The sequence below is a fragment of the Lethenteron reissneri genome, unplaced genomic scaffold (genome assembly GCF_015708825.2).
Source record: "Lethenteron reissneri isolate LAM-NWPU_2019-01 unplaced genomic scaffold, ASM1570882v1 scaffold_117, whole genome shotgun sequence".
Taxonomy (NCBI): domain Eukaryota; kingdom Metazoa; phylum Chordata; class Hyperoartia; order Petromyzontiformes; family Petromyzontidae; genus Lethenteron; species Lethenteron reissneri.
This window is the reverse complement of record NW_026890860.1, coordinates 161,911-179,722: the sequence shown is the minus strand read 5'-3', so window position 1 is coordinate 179,722 and position 17,812 is coordinate 161,911. Positions and strand designations below refer to the sequence as shown.

The 17,812-nt window shown below is 48.9% G+C and overlaps 1 long non-coding RNA gene and 1 other non-coding gene across 2 annotated transcripts in view; both read right to left on the bottom strand.

The window, feature by feature from the left end:
* Positions 1-1,472: 1,472 nt before the first annotated feature.
* The window catches only part of LOC133361649 (uncharacterized), a 28,857-nt gene continuing 12,517 nt past the window's right edge, over positions 1,473-17,812 (bottom strand). Inside the window, exon 3 of the long non-coding RNA XR_009757402.1 lies at positions 1,473-1,570. This is a non-coding gene — a long non-coding RNA (uncharacterized LOC133361649). The remainder of the gene's footprint in view (positions 1,571-17,812) is intronic.
* On the bottom strand, positions 16,836-16,917 carry TRNAS-GCU (transfer RNA serine (anticodon GCU)). Its single transcript has one exon. It is a non-coding gene; the product is annotated as a tRNA-Ser (tRNA).

The following is a 17,812-nucleotide window of genomic DNA, read 5'->3' as shown; positions in this document are numbered from 1 at the left end:
GCTCAGATGTTTTCATGATGTTTGATCAGTCACGTTACAACATGTTTTGTATTGTTCATGTTCGTGCAATTTGTTAAATTGCCTTGCAAATAAATGCTTTGCTACCTGTTAAAGGCCACATCCTTTCATGTAATGATTTTTACATGTCATTTATATTAGTTCACACAAACACTCCAGCCACCTGTTCCTGGCCCGGCCCCTCTGTCAAATTTTAGAACCCATTGTGGCCCGCGAGTCAAAAAGTTTGCCCACCCCTGCGTTAGCCCCTACAACGTCGGCCTTCGTGTCATTCTTCACCACCTCAACCACTGGTGTCGGAAGTGGCTTCCGTGCTCACGACCATGTCGAAGTCCGGCGCGAGACGGAAGACTGAGCCTGGTGTATAGACGAACGAAGAGGACGACGAAGATCCCGGAGATCGGGGCCCCGGAAATGTGCCCCGTGGAGGTGGCCCGGCTGGAGCCGGAGGAGGCGGCGGCCGGGGAAGCTGTGGCGCCACCATCAGACGTGTGGCGCGGCATCGCTGCCCAGCTGGAGCTGCTCCAGAGGTCGGTGACGCAGAACGTCGTCACATTTTTGAAACTTGCCATTCCAATGCACTTTTAATGGACGCCTCTGTCGGAGGTAACTCAAAAATGACCATTTTCTCAGGCAGAAGGAAGGTGGTGTAAGATAAAGGATGCCCGTGACACACATGAGAGTAATCCCCACCAAGTTTGTCGTTCCATGGAGCCTATCGCTCAAATATTTACTTTCTTGAGTGTACATGCATCTGCTGGAATAGCCCGAGTAAATTTCATCTGCCGATAAATAGCATGTTCTTGAGGAAGCAGGGCGCTCAGTCATTCATAAATTAAGCTGGATTTGGTTTGTGGGTTGTTTCGCAAGTGGCTTTTTCAACCTTCAAGGGCATGCAGAATATCCCCGTGAGAAAACAGAAAGGAATAAAATTGCCTAAAAAAACGTTTTTACCACCTTCACAAATCATGGCGTTGGATTCGTCTTGAAAATTCGTAAAACAACCTACTACGATACATGTCCGACGTTTCCCTCTCTAGATACAAGTTAAGGAGGAAAAGCAGCCTTTGGGCCTTAACGGTCGCAAAAATCGCCCGTTACATATACATGGGTCGGCTTCCCCTCTCGAAAACGGACACAAGTCACCCCCCGCCAGGCATTCAACTAACGACAAATGTCAGTAAGTGGCATAGTTCTGCTTTAAAATGCCCATTCGTCTTGCGTTGCTCAGGGTAATGCCCGCCAATTTCTACCGTTTGTCGGTAGTTTATCGATAAAAATCTAGCATGCACCAAAACGGGGAAAACACCTTCCATCACACCTGCACAAATGTATGGACAGGCTGCATCTTCATGTGATGCATAAGTGGTGTCGTTGGCTGGTTGTGCCTCAGCAGGTTGTTCCCACACGGTTTCCGCGAATGAGCGCGCGTCTTGAGCTGTGTTTACTCTGCCCGAGGAGCCTCTTCTCCTCCAGAGTGTGTGGCGAAGGCTGTCCCTTGGGTCGTTGCTGCTGCACGAGTCGCTGCGCTGTTCGGTCTTGTGCCAAGGAACTGCGCAAGAGTGAGGGTTGGGTTTCCGTTGCTTTCAGTTCAGTTTCATTTATTAGGTATAACCCTGTGAGCCATGCAGATCTTGACTCGGGTGCAACCGCAACAAAAACTCTGAACAAGAAACATCTTAAAGTGACTACATGCAACGGAAAAATCCTGGAAAAAACAGCAAAGTCTTCCAGAGAAAACACCGCATTTCAAAAGTGTGCAAAAATCCCAGTGGGAATGCAAGTCACACAATAACAACATAAGACAATGTAGATTAAAGTTATCAGGCCAACTCTACTACAACGAACAAACATGGCCAGACCAAACAGTCCTCAAAATCACCAAAATAAAGCCATAAAAACAATGTAATAGTGATCATAGGATTCAAATTCAACAGCAAACGGTATAAATAACTGGTACGACCAAACCCCGCAGCCATAGCTGGCTGCATGAGTCACTCCATAACAGCAGGAGCATCAGTAGTAGAATAAAAATTTCTCAATACACCTTTAAAGATCAGCACACCACAATCCTTTAAAGAGCATACTTTGCAGTGGTCATCCGGAATGATACATTTGATTTCAGGCCATTCTGAATAGTAGTGGCAGCTAGGTGAGTGAAGATCTCACAGGTAGTGATCCAAGTTGCAGTGTATTGGTGATAGCATTCCAGACCCTGGGGACATCAATAGAAAGGGCCCTTCCTCCAGTATTTTCACAGCAATAAGGAATTTGAAGCTGGTAAATGAGCAAAGACCTTAGGCCACATTTGTTCTTCGAAACAGTGAAGAGATCCAGCAGGTAAGTCTGCTGATTTTTTTGTAAGTACATCGTGAATAAATAAGATCTGATGCACATCATAAAGAGAAGTTAAGTTTGACCCAATAGAGATTGCAGTGGTGGGTCCTATACGGGCAGTTCAAATGAAAATCTTAAGGCCGAGTGATACATTGAGTCAAGCTTCTTCAGTAAAGTACTGGGGGCTGATTTATATACGATGTCAAAGTAATCAAGTAGAGGCAGTATGGCAGCGTTTATCAACTCTAAGCGGAACCTAGGGAGCAAGCAGCGCTTGTGTCGATACAGAAAACCAATTTGTATTTTGTTTTTTACCAATATAATCAATGTGATCAGTTCAGTTTTGAATCAAAGATTCTTATAGATCTTGACTTGCTCTATTTGATGATTATTTAAGGAATATAATTGGGGAAAAATAACTTCCTGCTTTAGTCCTGGTGAGAAGCATAGCACCTTGGTTTTGGAGGTATTCAGGACCAGTTTAAGAGCAACTAGCTGATGTTGTAGTTTGTTGAAATCACCCTGGAGCTTAGCAATCATGTCATCCGGAGAGCGACCAGCAGTAATCAGTATCGTGTCATCTGCAAACAGATTTACCCTGGAATGATCCAGGTCAGTGGTCAAGTCATTGACATAAAGAGAGAACAAAAGGGGGCCGAGGATGGAACCATGTGGATATTCTGTTTGAGAGGAGGCCTGACGGATCCTTGGGACATTCTGTCTACAGGAAAGCCACCCACACAGATTCCTACTTGAAACCGGATTCCCACCACCACCCATCTCAAAAGAATTATCTCATCAAAACGCTATACCACAGAGCCCATGTCATTTCTGACCAACACCACCTGACCGGTGAATTAAGACATGTACATCGGGCCCTCAGGATGAACGGATACTCTGACCGCACTATCCGCCAAGCTGTTTCTCCCACCACACAGAAACAGCCACATGAAACTCCGACCAAAACTATCACGTTACCATACATAGCAGGCGTGACCAAAAAGATCTACAAAATTCTAAACAAACATAAGATCCAAGTCCGATTCAGTACAATGCATAAAATCCGTGATCTGATTCCATCTGTGAAGGATGTCGTTCCTGACTTACAGTATCCTGGAGTCTACAAATTGAGTTGCATTCGTGGTGATTGCTACATTGGAGAAACGAAACGTCATGTTTCTGATCGTGTCCGCGAGCACAAGTCAGATCTGAAACACGGCAGAACTGATTCTTCGGCCGTTGCCGATCATTGCTACAACTCGGTGGGCTCTCATTAAATTGTCTTTTCCGAGACCAAGGTTCTCTGCAAACCTCCTGGCTACCATCAAAGGTTTGTACACGAAGCCATACAAATATACAAACACAGACATAATTTCAACCGTGATGATGGGTACAAACTTAGTAATCATTGGAAAGATGTTATCAACCACGCAAAAAAGACTTAATTACACATTTTTGGACCATCTTATCTGACAGGCACTATTTTACTTTACCGAGTGTTAACATCCCCCGTGTTTAACAGTACTCTCTTTATTGTTCAGCCAGCACTGGTATAAACATGGGCATTTTCGTTCTTTTATCTCATGTGTATCAACAGGTGCTTGTACACACACATGTCCACGTACACTTGCACCCCACACTCTCTTTTGGCCTCCCCTCCCCCTCTGTCCAATATGTTGGCGTGTGCAACAATAGTTGCTTGCGCACAACCACGTCCACGCCGCCGCCCTCGTGTACCGCGTCGTCCATCCTTTTGGCCCCGCCCCCCTCCCCCTCCCGATACGTTCTACTTAGCACTTCGTGCCTTCTTTGAGCCCCGCCCCCCTCCCTCCCGATACATTCCATTCATTGGCTACCACATTCTGATGAGCTCCCCCCCCTCTCCTCCCCCCTCAACTTGCATTTAAGGGATTACATCTTGAATCCTTGCCTCACTTGATGCAGCAAATCTGGCTCTGACGGTCCCACCTGATGACAGAGACTTGTGTTGCCTCCGAAACGTCGTGATTTTTATTTATTTTACTTTTATTAATTTTAATGTTTTACCTACGTGACTTTACCGAAAAAACCTAAGAACATGTGGAACCCCTTTTGTTATATTAACACTGTTTGACCTCCAACCATCTGTGAATACAGTTTTGGGTGCGAGAAGAGACGTAACTTTTTAACCATTCTACTGCGTGTTTGGAGAAACAGAGGCAACTTAATTTACTAAGCAGGGTGTTGTGGTCCACTGCAAAGGCTTTGGACAAGTCAAGAAAAAGACTGGCGTAGTACTGCTTATTATCAAGGCTACTGTAAATGTGATTCAGAGAGTCTAATGCAAAAGATGTGGGGTGCTGTATTTTTTCTGGAACCCAGATTGTTTTCGATGTAATAGATTGTTATCGGACAGGAAACTGCTAATTAGGTAGTTCAATAATTTTTCAAAAATTTGCATCAACGGGGACAAAATTGAGATAGGTCAGTAGTTATTTGCATCATCTTTAGGGCCCCCTTTGTGAAGTGGATGAACATAGGAATGTTTCCATTCTAGAGGTACAGATGCTTCTTTGATGGACAGGTTGAAAATATGGGCTATAGGTCTAAAAGGAGGTGGAATTAAAATCTATGTTCGTAATACTATTGCATGTTCACCAACTCACTTCTTGTTAAAAAAATGGTGCTTTGAAGGTCTGGCTCTCAGAATAACTCCCAAATAATCGACAGTTATTGGTAGTGTGCTGCTATAGACCGCCTTGTGGTAAGGATGTTGAAGCTGCGTCTGCACTGAGAGCTTCTTGAGGGCCTCCCTAAAGGTGAAATAGTTTGTGGGTGATCTAAATTGGAATTGGCTTAACCCGCCGGCCGTGGCCACAAATTTTGCAGATGAATTTAACCTGTTTCAATTAATAAATGTCCCCACAAGACCCAACCTAAAAAATCCGGGACAGTCCTCTCTGCTTGACGTCCTATTGACAAATGCGCCTCACAATTTCGCACTGACTGGTGTTCTGGGTAATAACCTTAGTGATCACCCTTTCATATTTGGGGCGAGATCATCAGCCAGACCCAAAGCCCCCCCTAAATTGGTTGAGAAGCACTCCATGAGACACTTCAGCATTCAGGCATTTACTAATGATGTGCTTCACTCGGATATTGACAGGGTCTGTGATATCCCCAACCTGACTACGGCTTGGGAGACCTTAAGTTACACGTTTCTCCAAATTCTTAACATGCTCCGTTGTTTAGATTTAAAAGTAAAGGCAACCGCCCACCATAATTTGATCCTTTGATTACTAAGCTCATGAAATCTAGGGACAAGGCTTGGGCATGTGCTCAGAAAAGTAATTTGGTCAATGGCTAGAATACAAGATTCTAAGGAATATATTTATCAAAAAATACGGCATGCAAAAAATGCTTACTTTTCATCTTCTTGGTATTTTCGGTAAAGTCACGTAGAAGGGAAATAAAAATAAAAAAAATAATAAAATAATTCCCACGACGTTTCAGCCACAACGCAAGCAGCCATCCTCAGGTGAAGAACAGGTCTGTCGAGAAGACAGTCTGAATGACACAACCCAGGCTTGGAGCGACTATTTAAGCTGGGATGGAGGGGGAAGGGCGCCTTGACAAAATAATTTGCATATCAAGAGGAATTTTAGCATATTTATGGGAAATGCAGATATGCGATTAGTACTAATTGTGAAATGCGTAGGAGGTTTGGCGGGGGGGGGGTTAAAATCATAGTATGCCCGTGCATTATGCAGGATTAGCAGCATCAAATGGAGGGGATAGGGGGAAGCATTAATAAAGGGAAGGAATGTTAATAGTATGTCGTTGCAGTAACTAAACCACCACGTAAACAACTAAAGTATAAACTACATAGTATCATCAGTATACTAAATATACTCTCCAATAAGCTGAGCTACTAACAGTAAGTAATACATTACAATTCTACGTCGCAAAAATATAATATGCTTCCAGCTAAACTTTATACTGCCATAGACAAATCCAACATTAGATTATATACTGTATTACATTGTAATATTACACTATGTATAATTCTACCCACCCTACTGTATATCACACTGCTGTATATTCACTATACAATTACGATACTATATATTACTTTGTACATTGTATTAAACATTACAATCTTATACTATGTCTCGGACCGCATCCGTGAACATAAAGCAGACTTGAAACACGGTAGGACAAACACCTCAGCTGTGGCAGATCACTGTTACAATTAAGTGGGCTCACATGATATTGACTTTTCCAAAACAGAGGTTCTCTGCAAGCCATCTGGCTACCATGAGAGATTCGTTCATGAGGCGATCCACATATACAAACACAGAGACAATTTCAACCGAGAAGATAGATTCTGGCTCAGCAATCATTGGAAGGACGTAATAAACTATTTCGGATCTTAACTGATTGTGTTCACGTTTACGTTGACTTTCAGACCACAGTCCACTCACTGGCAATGGTATAGTGTATAGCGGAATGTCACGAAAGCTTCAAATCAAAATGCTTACTTTTCCTCCACTCTCCTGGAATCACATGGAAATGCAAGCATCTTCTGGAAAACAAGCAAATGTATCGAAAAGGCATTGAACACAGATAATCTGCCAATTGCGCTTAAACAAAATGGGGACAATTTTTCAGAGCCCCAAGAAATAGTCGACAATTTTAACCTTCATTTTTCTGAAGCTGGTGACCTTTTTAATAATGTATTGGGAGTCACACCTGTTCATGCAATTTCCGACACCCCTGTCCAAACATTAAACAAATTTAGTTTCCAGCCAATCCACGAAAGTAATGTTCTGAAACAACTGTCCTACCTCAAAGGGTCCTCCTCTACCGGAGCAGATAGTATTCCTGTCTTTGCTCTGCTAACTGTTGGTCACCGAATATACAGGGAGGGAAAAAAGTATTTGATCCCCTACTGATTTTGTACTATTGCCCACTGACAAAGAAATTATCAGTCTATAATTTTAACGGTAGGTTTATTTGAACAGTGAGAGACAGAATAACAACAAAATCCAGAAAAACGCATGTCAAAAATGTTATAAATTGATTTGCATTTTAATGAGGGAAATAAGTATTTGACCCCCTCTCAAATCAGAAAGATTTCTGGCTCCCAGGTGTCTTTTATACAGGTAATGAGCTGAGATTAGGAGCACACTCTTAAAGGGGGTGCTCCTAATCTCAGCTTGTTACCTGTGTGGTGGTCAAGGTTGACACCAAGGTTGACACAGGTCACACAGGTCACACAAGCTAGGGGAGAGGTACGTACCGGTCTGGACCGGTCTGGACCGGCAGGGACGAGAGGTGGTTGGAACCGCTCTGAGGGGAGGGGGCTGGCGAGAGCCAGGGCCCCGAGACACCCCCGCCCCTCAGAGAGAGGGGATATAAGACGGCTCCCGGAGAGCGGAGGGGCGATCTCACGAGATCCTGGACCCCCAAGCCTCGAGGATGCCGCCCCGCTGGGACTGAGTGGGCTGAGTAGCTGTAGGCTAGGGAAGGAGAGTAACTGAGTAGCTGTAGGCTAGGGAAGGAGAGTAACTGAGTAGCTGTAGGCTAGGGAAAGAGAGTAACTGAGTAGCTGTAGGCTAGGGAAGGAGAGTAACAGAGTAGCTGTAGGCTAGGGAAGGAGAGTAATGAGAATAGAGCCGGAGGCTGTACCTCCCTAGGTTGTGTGGTTGGACTGTTCCCCCAGTGAGTCCGGAGGACTAGTGTTATTGGAATAAAAGCGTGTGGCCTCTACGAAGTCTCGGTCTCATTCAAGAATACTACAACTGGTGTTAGAAGCGGCCAAAGAACCTCGCCGACATGGAGACAAGACAGAAAGCGGTCACCAGGGGCCAGGAGAAGGACGTCGAGGGAGACGCTGAGCCGGAGGCGGGAGCGCCATTTCCGGGGGACGGGTCTGCGGGGGCGGGCTCGGGTTCTCCGGGGCCCTCCAGGAGTCCGCCGACGTCGGGATGGGCGATCCAGTCGGCCCATGCCCGGCTTGCCGATCTCCTCCATGCCGCTGCCTCCATCCTCGACGAGCTCACGCTGGGGGGAGCGGGAGCGCCGGGTGGAGTACCAGGCCAGAGGATGGGACGGGTTCCCGCCGAGAAACGTGCCATTCCCGCGCAAAACTTTGACGTCACCTCCGGAGGGGGAGACGTCACTTCCGCCGGGAATGCGGCCGCCGGAGATGACGTCACTTCCGCCGGGGGGGGTCACCGCTTCCGGGGGAAATGACGTCAACCGTCCAGGAGGTCAGGGGGCAGAGGTGGCCCGCGTCACATCCGCCATCTGCGGCCTTACATCGGGAGAAGCAGAGTTTTCGGGTAGGTGCCCGCCGATTCGGTCTGATATTCTGCCGCCGGAAGATGCTTCAAATACTGCACTTGGGACGCTGCTGTCTTCAAGGGGGGACTTCATCCCGGCACTGCAACAGCGCTTGCCTTCGCTGCAGGTTTTCACAGCAAAGGGGGGGGACTGGGCTGATTTTTCACGCCGTTTCGTGGCAAATGCCGAGACGGCTGGGTGGTCTGCCGACATCGCTCTCCGAGCCCTGCCTTCCGCCTTGGACGACGTGGCCTTGGCCACGTTCCTCCTTATTCCACGCTCCACTTTGTAGGAGGCCCTCGATCGGATGGCCTTAGTGTATGGACCTCCATCCGAAACAAGACATCGGTTCACCAGTCGGAGGAGGGAGGCGGACGAGACACCTCTTGCCTATCAGAGTGCACTGATGGCGTTGGCTCAAGCAGCCTATCCTCGAAGGACGATGTGGGCCTGGACTCCATTGTGCTTGAGAAGTTGCTGCTGCTGGCTCGGGAACTGAGGATTGCCATCCACGTCAAAGATGAAGCTAACCTTTCCTCGCTGGGGGCGGCACATTACCTGCACACAGAGTTGCTCCTCCAGCGGGATGGGCAGGTGGCTGCGTGCGCCGCTGCAAGAGTTGACGAGGTCCCGGATACCCAGGCCTTCGCGTCGCAGCGGGCCGCCAGTTGGAGGGGGGCCGACCGGCCTCGCCAAGGGGAAACCCGGGGGAGACACGGATCCCCGCGAGCGTGGGCTCGCGTCACGTGCTACAACTGTGGCCAGCTGGGTCACCTGGCATCGGGTTGCCCAGCACCCCGGCGCCGGGCTCCGGGTCATCCACCATCGTCCGCCCGTCCGCCGGCCGCTCCACAAGAACCCCAGGCATGTCGCGACACCTCACGCACACGGTCCCTGCCCGCATCTCATACACCGCATACACCGCGAATCGGCGCGCCACTAAATCGCGTTGCGTTGAAGGGTGGGGAGCGGAATGGGGCTGATGTTCGGAGGCCACTTCGCACGGCTCAGTGGTCCGAGTTGGCCCACAGGGTCGTGGCCGCGGCGACGGGCTCGTCGGTTATTCTCGGGGATATTGAGGGAATTCAATTTAGATTGTTGGTCGATACGGGGGCTTCGGCTACTATAATTTCCGACCTCATATACAACGTGTTACCAAAGAGATGTCAGGCACTCACCCCGTTCTCCGTCCCTTGCTTTGCGGCAAATGGGGGTTCCCTGGGGATTATTGGCCAAATAACTGCACAAATTTGTATTGGCGACATTAAATTATCTGGTCCCGTTTTGGTTTCCGATGCCTTGGCCGTTCCCTGTTTGTTGGGTACGGATTTCTTGGGGAGGATGCCCATCAAAATTTTAATTGACAAAGGCTGCATCGAGCTTCCTTCGGGCCGCCGGATGGCGTTTCTGCCCTCACCAAACTGGCTGCGCACAGCTTGCACGACTGTTCCGGCTATGGCGTCTGAAACCGTGCGGATTCCGCCGGGTGCGCAGATGCTAATACCACTTCAGTTACGCAAACCACTGGAGGCAGACGCTACGTCGGGGGTTTTGTTGTCTCCTTCAAATACGACCGAGCGAGGGTTGGACCTGGTGGGTGCACAAACGCTTGTGCCTAGAGATGGACAGCCCTTCATTCAGGTGCTGAATGCGGGGTTGCGGACGAAGGTCGTGCACCGAGGGGCTGTCATTGCACATGCGTCGCTGCCGCTGCACACTGACTCCGTCGCAGCTCATGTCGGTGAGGCGCCGGCGTTCGGGACGCAGGTGGGTGTCGATGAGGCATGGATGGATTATCTCTGTTCAGGGGCTGAAAATCTTTCAGAGTCACAAAGATTAAAGCTGCGCATGTTGCTTCGTGATTTTCCCGATGTTTTTAGCAAACACAAATTCGATGTTGGGTGCACTAATCTATTGAAACACCACATTGATACGGGGGATTCCGCTCCTATTCGGCAAAATCCGTTCCGATTGAGTCCGGCAGAGAAGGAACATGTCCGGTTGGCAGTGAATGACATGCTTGCCGCAGACATTGTGGCTCCCTCCAACAGCCCATGGGGTGCGCCCATTGTGCTTGTTAAAAAACATGATGGCAGTTTGAGGTTTTGTGTGGATTTTCGGAAGCTTAACAAGGTTTCGCTGGCGGACGCGTATCCACTCCCTCGCATGGACGAGTCGCTCGATGCCTTGGCGGGGGCACGGTATTTTTCAACCTTGGACCTTTTGTCGGGGTTTTGGCAACTGCCCTTGGATGACGCTTCCAAACCTAAGACCGCGTTCCGTACACCACAGGGCCTTTATCAGTTCAACCGGTTGCCCATGGGATTGCACTCAGCTCCAGCGACGTTCCAGAGATTGATGGAACTGGTCCTCGCTGGCCTGCAGTGGGACTCTTGTCTTATATATCTGGACGACGTGATTATTTTCAGCCGTACGTTTGAGGAACATCTGGACAGACTGCGGGCTGTATTTCTCAGAGTGCGATCAGCTAACATTAAATTTAAGCCTCAGAAATGTTTCCTGTTGCGTGAATCAGTGCGGTACCTCGGCCACGTTGTCAGTTCTACGAGTATAGCCACTGATCCTGCTAAAACTGACTGTGTAAGAACGTGGCCCACGCCCACGTCTGTGGGGGAAGTCCGCAGCTTTATAGGCTTTGCGTCCTATTACCGCCGGTTTGTTGAGGGGTTTGCGACGATCGCCAAACTCCTTCATGCTCTGACGGCTAAGGGGGCTAAATTCCATTGGGGGGAAGAGGAAGACAGGGCGTTCAGGGCGCTTCGCGATGCCCTTGTCCGAGCTCCTCCCTTATGCTATCCCGATTTCACGTTGCCCTTCATCCTGGACACCAATGCCAGCAATACCGGCATCGGCGCGGTGCTTTCGCAGGTTGTCAACGGGGTCGAACGGGTCGTTGCCTACGGCAATAGAGTCCTGTCTCCGGCAGAACAACGTTATTGCGTCACCCGCCGTGAACTGCTCGCTATTGTCGTGTTTGTTCAACAATATCGACCGTACCGGTTCGTTCCGATCACGCCGCGCTACAGTATGCGTTGAAAATAGACCAGCCGTCCGGCCAGCTGTCACGTTGGCTTGAGGTCCTACAGGACTACACGTTCACGGTGGTGTACCGGAAGGGGACACAACATTTAAACGCGGATGGCTTGTCACGCCTTCCTCCGGGTGATGGGTGCGCGTGTTTTATGGGCTCGGGGAGATGCAAATCGGCCACGAGTACCGCTCCGGCTTCTCCCTTGGCAGCGGCAGCAGGGGTGGTCGATAGGGAACCTGTCGCCGAGGGGGACTCGCAGGTGTTGGTCGCTCGCGACTCGCTCCTCGATCTGCCTCTGGACGAATGGGGACGGTTCCAGATGGAAGACAATTCCCTCCTCAGGTTACGCCGTCGTGCGGAGAGAGGGGGAGATTGTCAGGAAAGGGTAGGTACTGTCAGGTTGCGGGAGGGTCTCCTCATGTCATGGGACGCCAGCTCGGGGCGTTACAGAATCGTCGTCCCCACCGTTCTGCGGGGCAGGGCCGTGTGGGCGGCGCACGAACGCATCCTGCATTTGGGTATTCACAAAACGCTCGCTACACTGCAATTGGATTTTTTTTGGCCGGGAATGGCGCGCGATGTCGCCGACCTTTTGAATAGTTGCACGCAGTGTGCGCGGCGGAAACACCCAGCTAGGGCGGCTTGCCCACCCCTTCAGTCCATTCAGGTATCCCGGGTTAATGAGTTGGTGGCTCTTGACATTCTGGGTCCCTTCCCTGTCACCGCTCGGGGAAATAAGTACCTGCTGGTTGGGGTTGAATATTTCACCCGTTGGCCTATGGCCTGGCCCCTCCCCAACCAGTCGGCGGCAGCCATTGCGGAGGCGTTTCTCCAGGGCTACGTCCTGGATAAGGGCGCCCCGGAACGGCTGCTAACCGACCAGGGAAAGAACTTTTCGTCCAATCTTCTGCGGGAGGTTTGTGACCTTTTGTGCACACAGAAGGTCCGGACTTCCCCCTACCACCCGCAGACCGATGGTATGGTCGAACGTCTACACCGGACCATTACCTCTATGTTGTGTCATCAGGTAGACGACACACAGTTGGATTGGGACTTGAAGATTCCCGGAGTTCTGGCCGCATATAGGTTGGCGCCTCACGCGGCCACGGGCTATTCGCCCTTCTACTTAATGTACGGCAGGGATGTCGACCCCCCCATGGAGGTGCACATGCGGGTCCAGTCTGCGGCTTCTCGCTCGAAACTGTCCGAACACGCTCAGTTCAATATTCGGAAGTTGGTCGAGGCGAGGGTGGCCGCGCAGGAAAATTCCAGGGCAAGGCAACGGGCCAATGAGCGTCTGTATGATCGCCGGGTTACGGTGTATAAATGGGCGGTAGGGGATAAGGCGTGGCTGCACTGCCCGCAGGTGCCGCTGTCAACGTCATCGAAATTGCTGCGGCCCTGGCGGGGGCCGGTCGACATTGTTCGGGTCGTTCGGGACCAGTGTGTTAGGGTCGCGTGCGGACGGCGTTCTTGGTACGTGCACCCCTCGCGCCTGAAGCCCTATGTCGCACCACGCACTCACACACCTTCATCTCGCAGGGGCCGGCCGCGTGACGTGTCCGGCAGGTTGGGGGAGGGGCCTCGTGACCCCCTTGTTGTTCCAAAACCCCCTGCCACTCTTTCGGATGCTGCAGGTGTGAGTCCACCTAGGGTGGTCTCCCCAGAGGAGCGGGAAGCGAGCCGGCCGCCTGTCCAGCAGGAAGACGGCTCGCGGGCTTTATCCCCGGGGCCTCGAAACGTGCCGGACGCCCGTCATCTGGCCCCTCCTGACCCTCCGCAAGGAACGCTGGCTTCTGGCGATGGACCCGCCACACGGACTCGTTCGAAGGGTCTCAGGTTCTCCTGAGACCTGTCGCAGATACACTGCCTCCTCGCGGGGCCTGGGTGTTCGAGTCACCTTGTTCGTTGGTGTGGTGTGTCCGCGGTGTTCTTGTGTACAGGGGGGTTGGGGTAAATTATCGGGGATAGTTGTGTTTGTTGTTGTTCTGTTGTTGTTATTGTTGTGTTGAGGCTCACGCATTGTTCTTGTCGTGTTCAGAATTCCTGGTTCGCGAGTTAGGGTTGGGATGTGGATAGTGATGCAGCCGGGACGGCTGCGTGCTGTATAGGGGGGGGGGTGATGTGGTGGTCAAGGTTGACACCAAGGTTGACACAGGTCACACAGGTCACACAAGCTAGGGGAGAGGTACGTACCGGTCTGGACCGGTCCGGACCGGCAGGGACGAGAGGTGGTTGGAACCGCTCTGAGGGGAGGGGGCTGGCGAGAGCCAGGGCCCCGAGACACCCCCGCCCCTCAGAGAGAGGGGATATAAGACGGCTCCCGGAGAGCGGAGGGGCGATCTCACGAGAAGCTGAAGGAGGTGCAGCCGGAGATCTTGGACCCCCAAGCCTCGAGGATGCCGCCCCGCTGGGACTGAGTGGGCTGAGTAGCTGTAGGCTAGGGAAGGAGAGTAACTGAGTAGCTGTAGGCTAGGGAAGGAGAGTAACTGAGTAGCTGTAGGCTAGGGAAAGAGAGTAACTGAGTAGCTGTAGGCTAGGGAAGGAGAGTAACAGAGTAGCTGTAGGCTAGGGAAGGAGAGTAATGAGAATAGAGCCGGAGGCTGTACCTCCCTAGGTTGTGTGGTTGGACTGTTCCCCCAGTGAGTCCGGAGGACTAGTGTTATTGGAATAAAAGCGTGTGGCCTCTACGAAGTCTCGGTCTCATTCAAGAATACTACACCTGTATACAAGACACCTGTTCACAGAATCAATCAATCAGATTCCAAACTCTCCACCATGGCCAAGACCAAAGAGCTCTCAAAGGATGTCAGGGACAAGATTGTAGACCTACACAAGGCTGGAAAGGGCTACAAGGACCATCGCCAAGCAGCTTGGTGAGAAGGTGACAACAGTTGGTGCGATTATTCGCAAATGGAAGAAACACAAAAGAACTGCCAATCTCCCTCGGCCTGGGGCTCCATGCAAGATCTCACCTCGTGGAGTTGCAATGATCATGAGAACGGTGAGGAATCAGCCCAGAACTACACGGGAGGATATTGTCAATGATCTCAAGGCAGCTGGGACCATAGTCACCAAGAAAACAGTTGGTAACACACTACGCCGTGAAGGACTGATATCCTGCAGCACCCGCAAGGTCCCCCTGCTCAAGAAAGCATGCCCGTCTGAAGTTTGCCAATGAACATCTGAATGATTCAGAGGACAACAGGGTGAAAGTGTTGTGGTCAGATGAGAACAAAATGGAGCTCTATGGCATCAACTCAACTCGCCGTGTTTGGAGGAGGAGGAGGAATGCTGCCTATGACCCCAAGAACACCATCCCCACCACCAAACATGGAGGTGGAAACATTATGTTTTGGGGGTGTTTTTCTGCTAAGGGGACAGGACAACTTCGCCGCATCAAAAGGGACGATGGACGGGGCCATGTTCCATCAAATCTTGGGTGAGAACCTCCTTCCATCAGCCAGGGCATTGAAAATGGGTCGTGGATGGGTATTCCAGCATGACAATGACCCAAAACACACGGCCAAGGCAACAAAGGAGTGGCTCAAGAAGAAGTACATTAACGTCCTAGAGTGGCCTCGCCAGTCTCCAGACCTTAATCCCATAGAATATCTGTGGAGGGAGCTGAAGGTTCGAGTTGCCAAACTTCAGCCTCGAAACCTTAATGACTTGGAGAAGATCTGCAAAGAAGAGTGGGACAAAATCCCTCCTGAGATGTGTGCAAACCTGGTGACCAACTACAAGAAACGTCTGACCTCTGTGATTGCCAACAAGGGGTTTGCCACCAAATACTAAGTCATGTTTTGCAGAGGGGTCAAATACTTATTTCCCTCATTAAAATGCAAATCAATTTATAACATTTTTGACATGCGTTTTTCTGGATTTTGTTGTTGTTATTCTGTCTCTCATTGTTCAAATAAACCTACCATTAAAATTATAGACTGCTTATTTCTTTGTCAGTGGGCAAACGTACAAAATCAGCAGGGGATCAAAAACTTTCTTCCCCTCACTGTACAAACCTTTAGTCCATATTTTCAACCTGTCCATCAAAGAAGCATCAGTACCTATAGAATGGAAACATTCCTATGTTTGTCCACTTCACAAAAGGGAGCACTAAAGATGATCCAAATAACTACCGACCTATCTCAATTTTGTCCCCGTTGATGCAATTTTTTGAAAAATTATTGAACTACCAATTTAGCAGTTTCCTGTCCGACAACAATTTATTACATAAAAAAATAATCTGGGTTCCGAAAAAAATACAGCATCACATCTGCTGCATTAGACTCTCTGAATCACATTTACAGTAGCCTTGATAATAAGCAGTTCTGCGCCAGTCTTTTTCTTGACTTGTCCAAAGCCTTTGACACAGTGGACCACAACACCCTGCTTAGTAAACTAAGTTGCCTCCATTTCTCCAAACACGCAGTAGAATGGTTAAAAAATTACCTTTCTTCTCGCATCCAAACTGTATTCACAGACGGTTGAAGGTCAAACAGTGTTAAGATGACACGATACCGATTAGTGCTGGCCGCTCTCCGGATGAAGTGATTGCCAAGCTCCAGGGTGATTTCAACAAACTACAACATCAGCTAGTTGCTCTTAAACTGGTCCTGAATACCTCCAAAACCAAGATGCTATGCTTCTCACCAGGACTAAAGCAGGAAGTTATTTTCCAATTATATTCCTTAAATAATAAAATAGAGCAAGTCAAGATCTATAAGTATATTGGGGTCATCTTTGATTCAAAACTGAATTTTCAAGATCACATTGATTATATTGGTAAAAAGACAAAAATAAAAAATGTACCCGTATAAACAAAGTTTTTCACTATAAATCCTTTATATGTGTGGCCACCTATGGGTCAGATGATTGCCTGCCACCATTAAGCAATTGGTAATTAAATAAACAAAATTCCTAAAGAGTGTAAAATTTTGGAAAAAAATTTTCACGAAAATTAATTGTCACGCACAACGAGTCTGTGTGGAAAATGTCAGCTTGATTGGATCACGGAAGGGATTAAAAAACGACCGAAAGATTTGCACGGTCGTAAGCGCGCAATCAAGCGAACTTAATATAAAGGATTTTTAAAAAATCCCGACGAAGGTGGGATTCGAACCCACGCGTGCAGAGCACAATGGATTAGCAGTCCATCGCCTTAACCACTCGGCCACCTCGTCTCACGCACTCACACACGCAAGCACATACAACCAGAACCAGGATGAAGACTTGCACGCACATACATACAAAACAGACCCCCCCCCCCACACACACAGTCATACAATTTTTTTTTTCCTAAAGTGTAAAATTTTGGAATTTTTTTTCACGAAAATACATTGTCACGCACAACGAGTCTGTGTGGAAAACGTCAGCTCGATTGGATCACGGGAAGTGGGTTAAAAAACGACCGAAAGATTTGCACGGTCGTAAGCAAGCGAGTGAACTTAATATAAAGGATTTAATAAGTATAACCCGTAAAAACAAAGTTTTTCACTATAAATCCTTTATATGCGTGGCAGCGAACTTAATATAAAGGATTTAAAAATATATTCGCCTGTGGAGGATGCGGGGATCGATCCCGCGACCATTGGCATGGGAAGCGAGGGCGCTACCAACTGCGCTACTCCGCCACGGCCTGTGGAGGGGTTACGCTCTGGGCTCTTATACTGTGACGTTCAGCCAAAGCCAAGAATGAGTTCTTTTGAATATATGTAAAATATTTTTTTTTTGCCTAAAAAGTGTAAAATTTTGGGAATTTTTTTTCACGAACATTAATTGTCTGTCACAACGAGTCTGTGTGGAAAATGTCAGCTCGATTGGATCACGGGAAGTGGGTTAAAAAACGACCGAAAGATTTGCACGGACGTAAGCAAGCAAGCAAGCGAACTTAATATAAAGGATTTAAAAATAGGTTTTCTGTATCGACACAAGCACTGCGTCCCCCCTATGTTCCGCTTGGAATTGATAAAAGCTACCATACTGCCTCTACTTGATTACTGTGACATCGTATATAAATCAGCCCCCAGTACTTTACTGAAGAAGCGTGACTTAATTTATCATTCGTGTTGTATATAT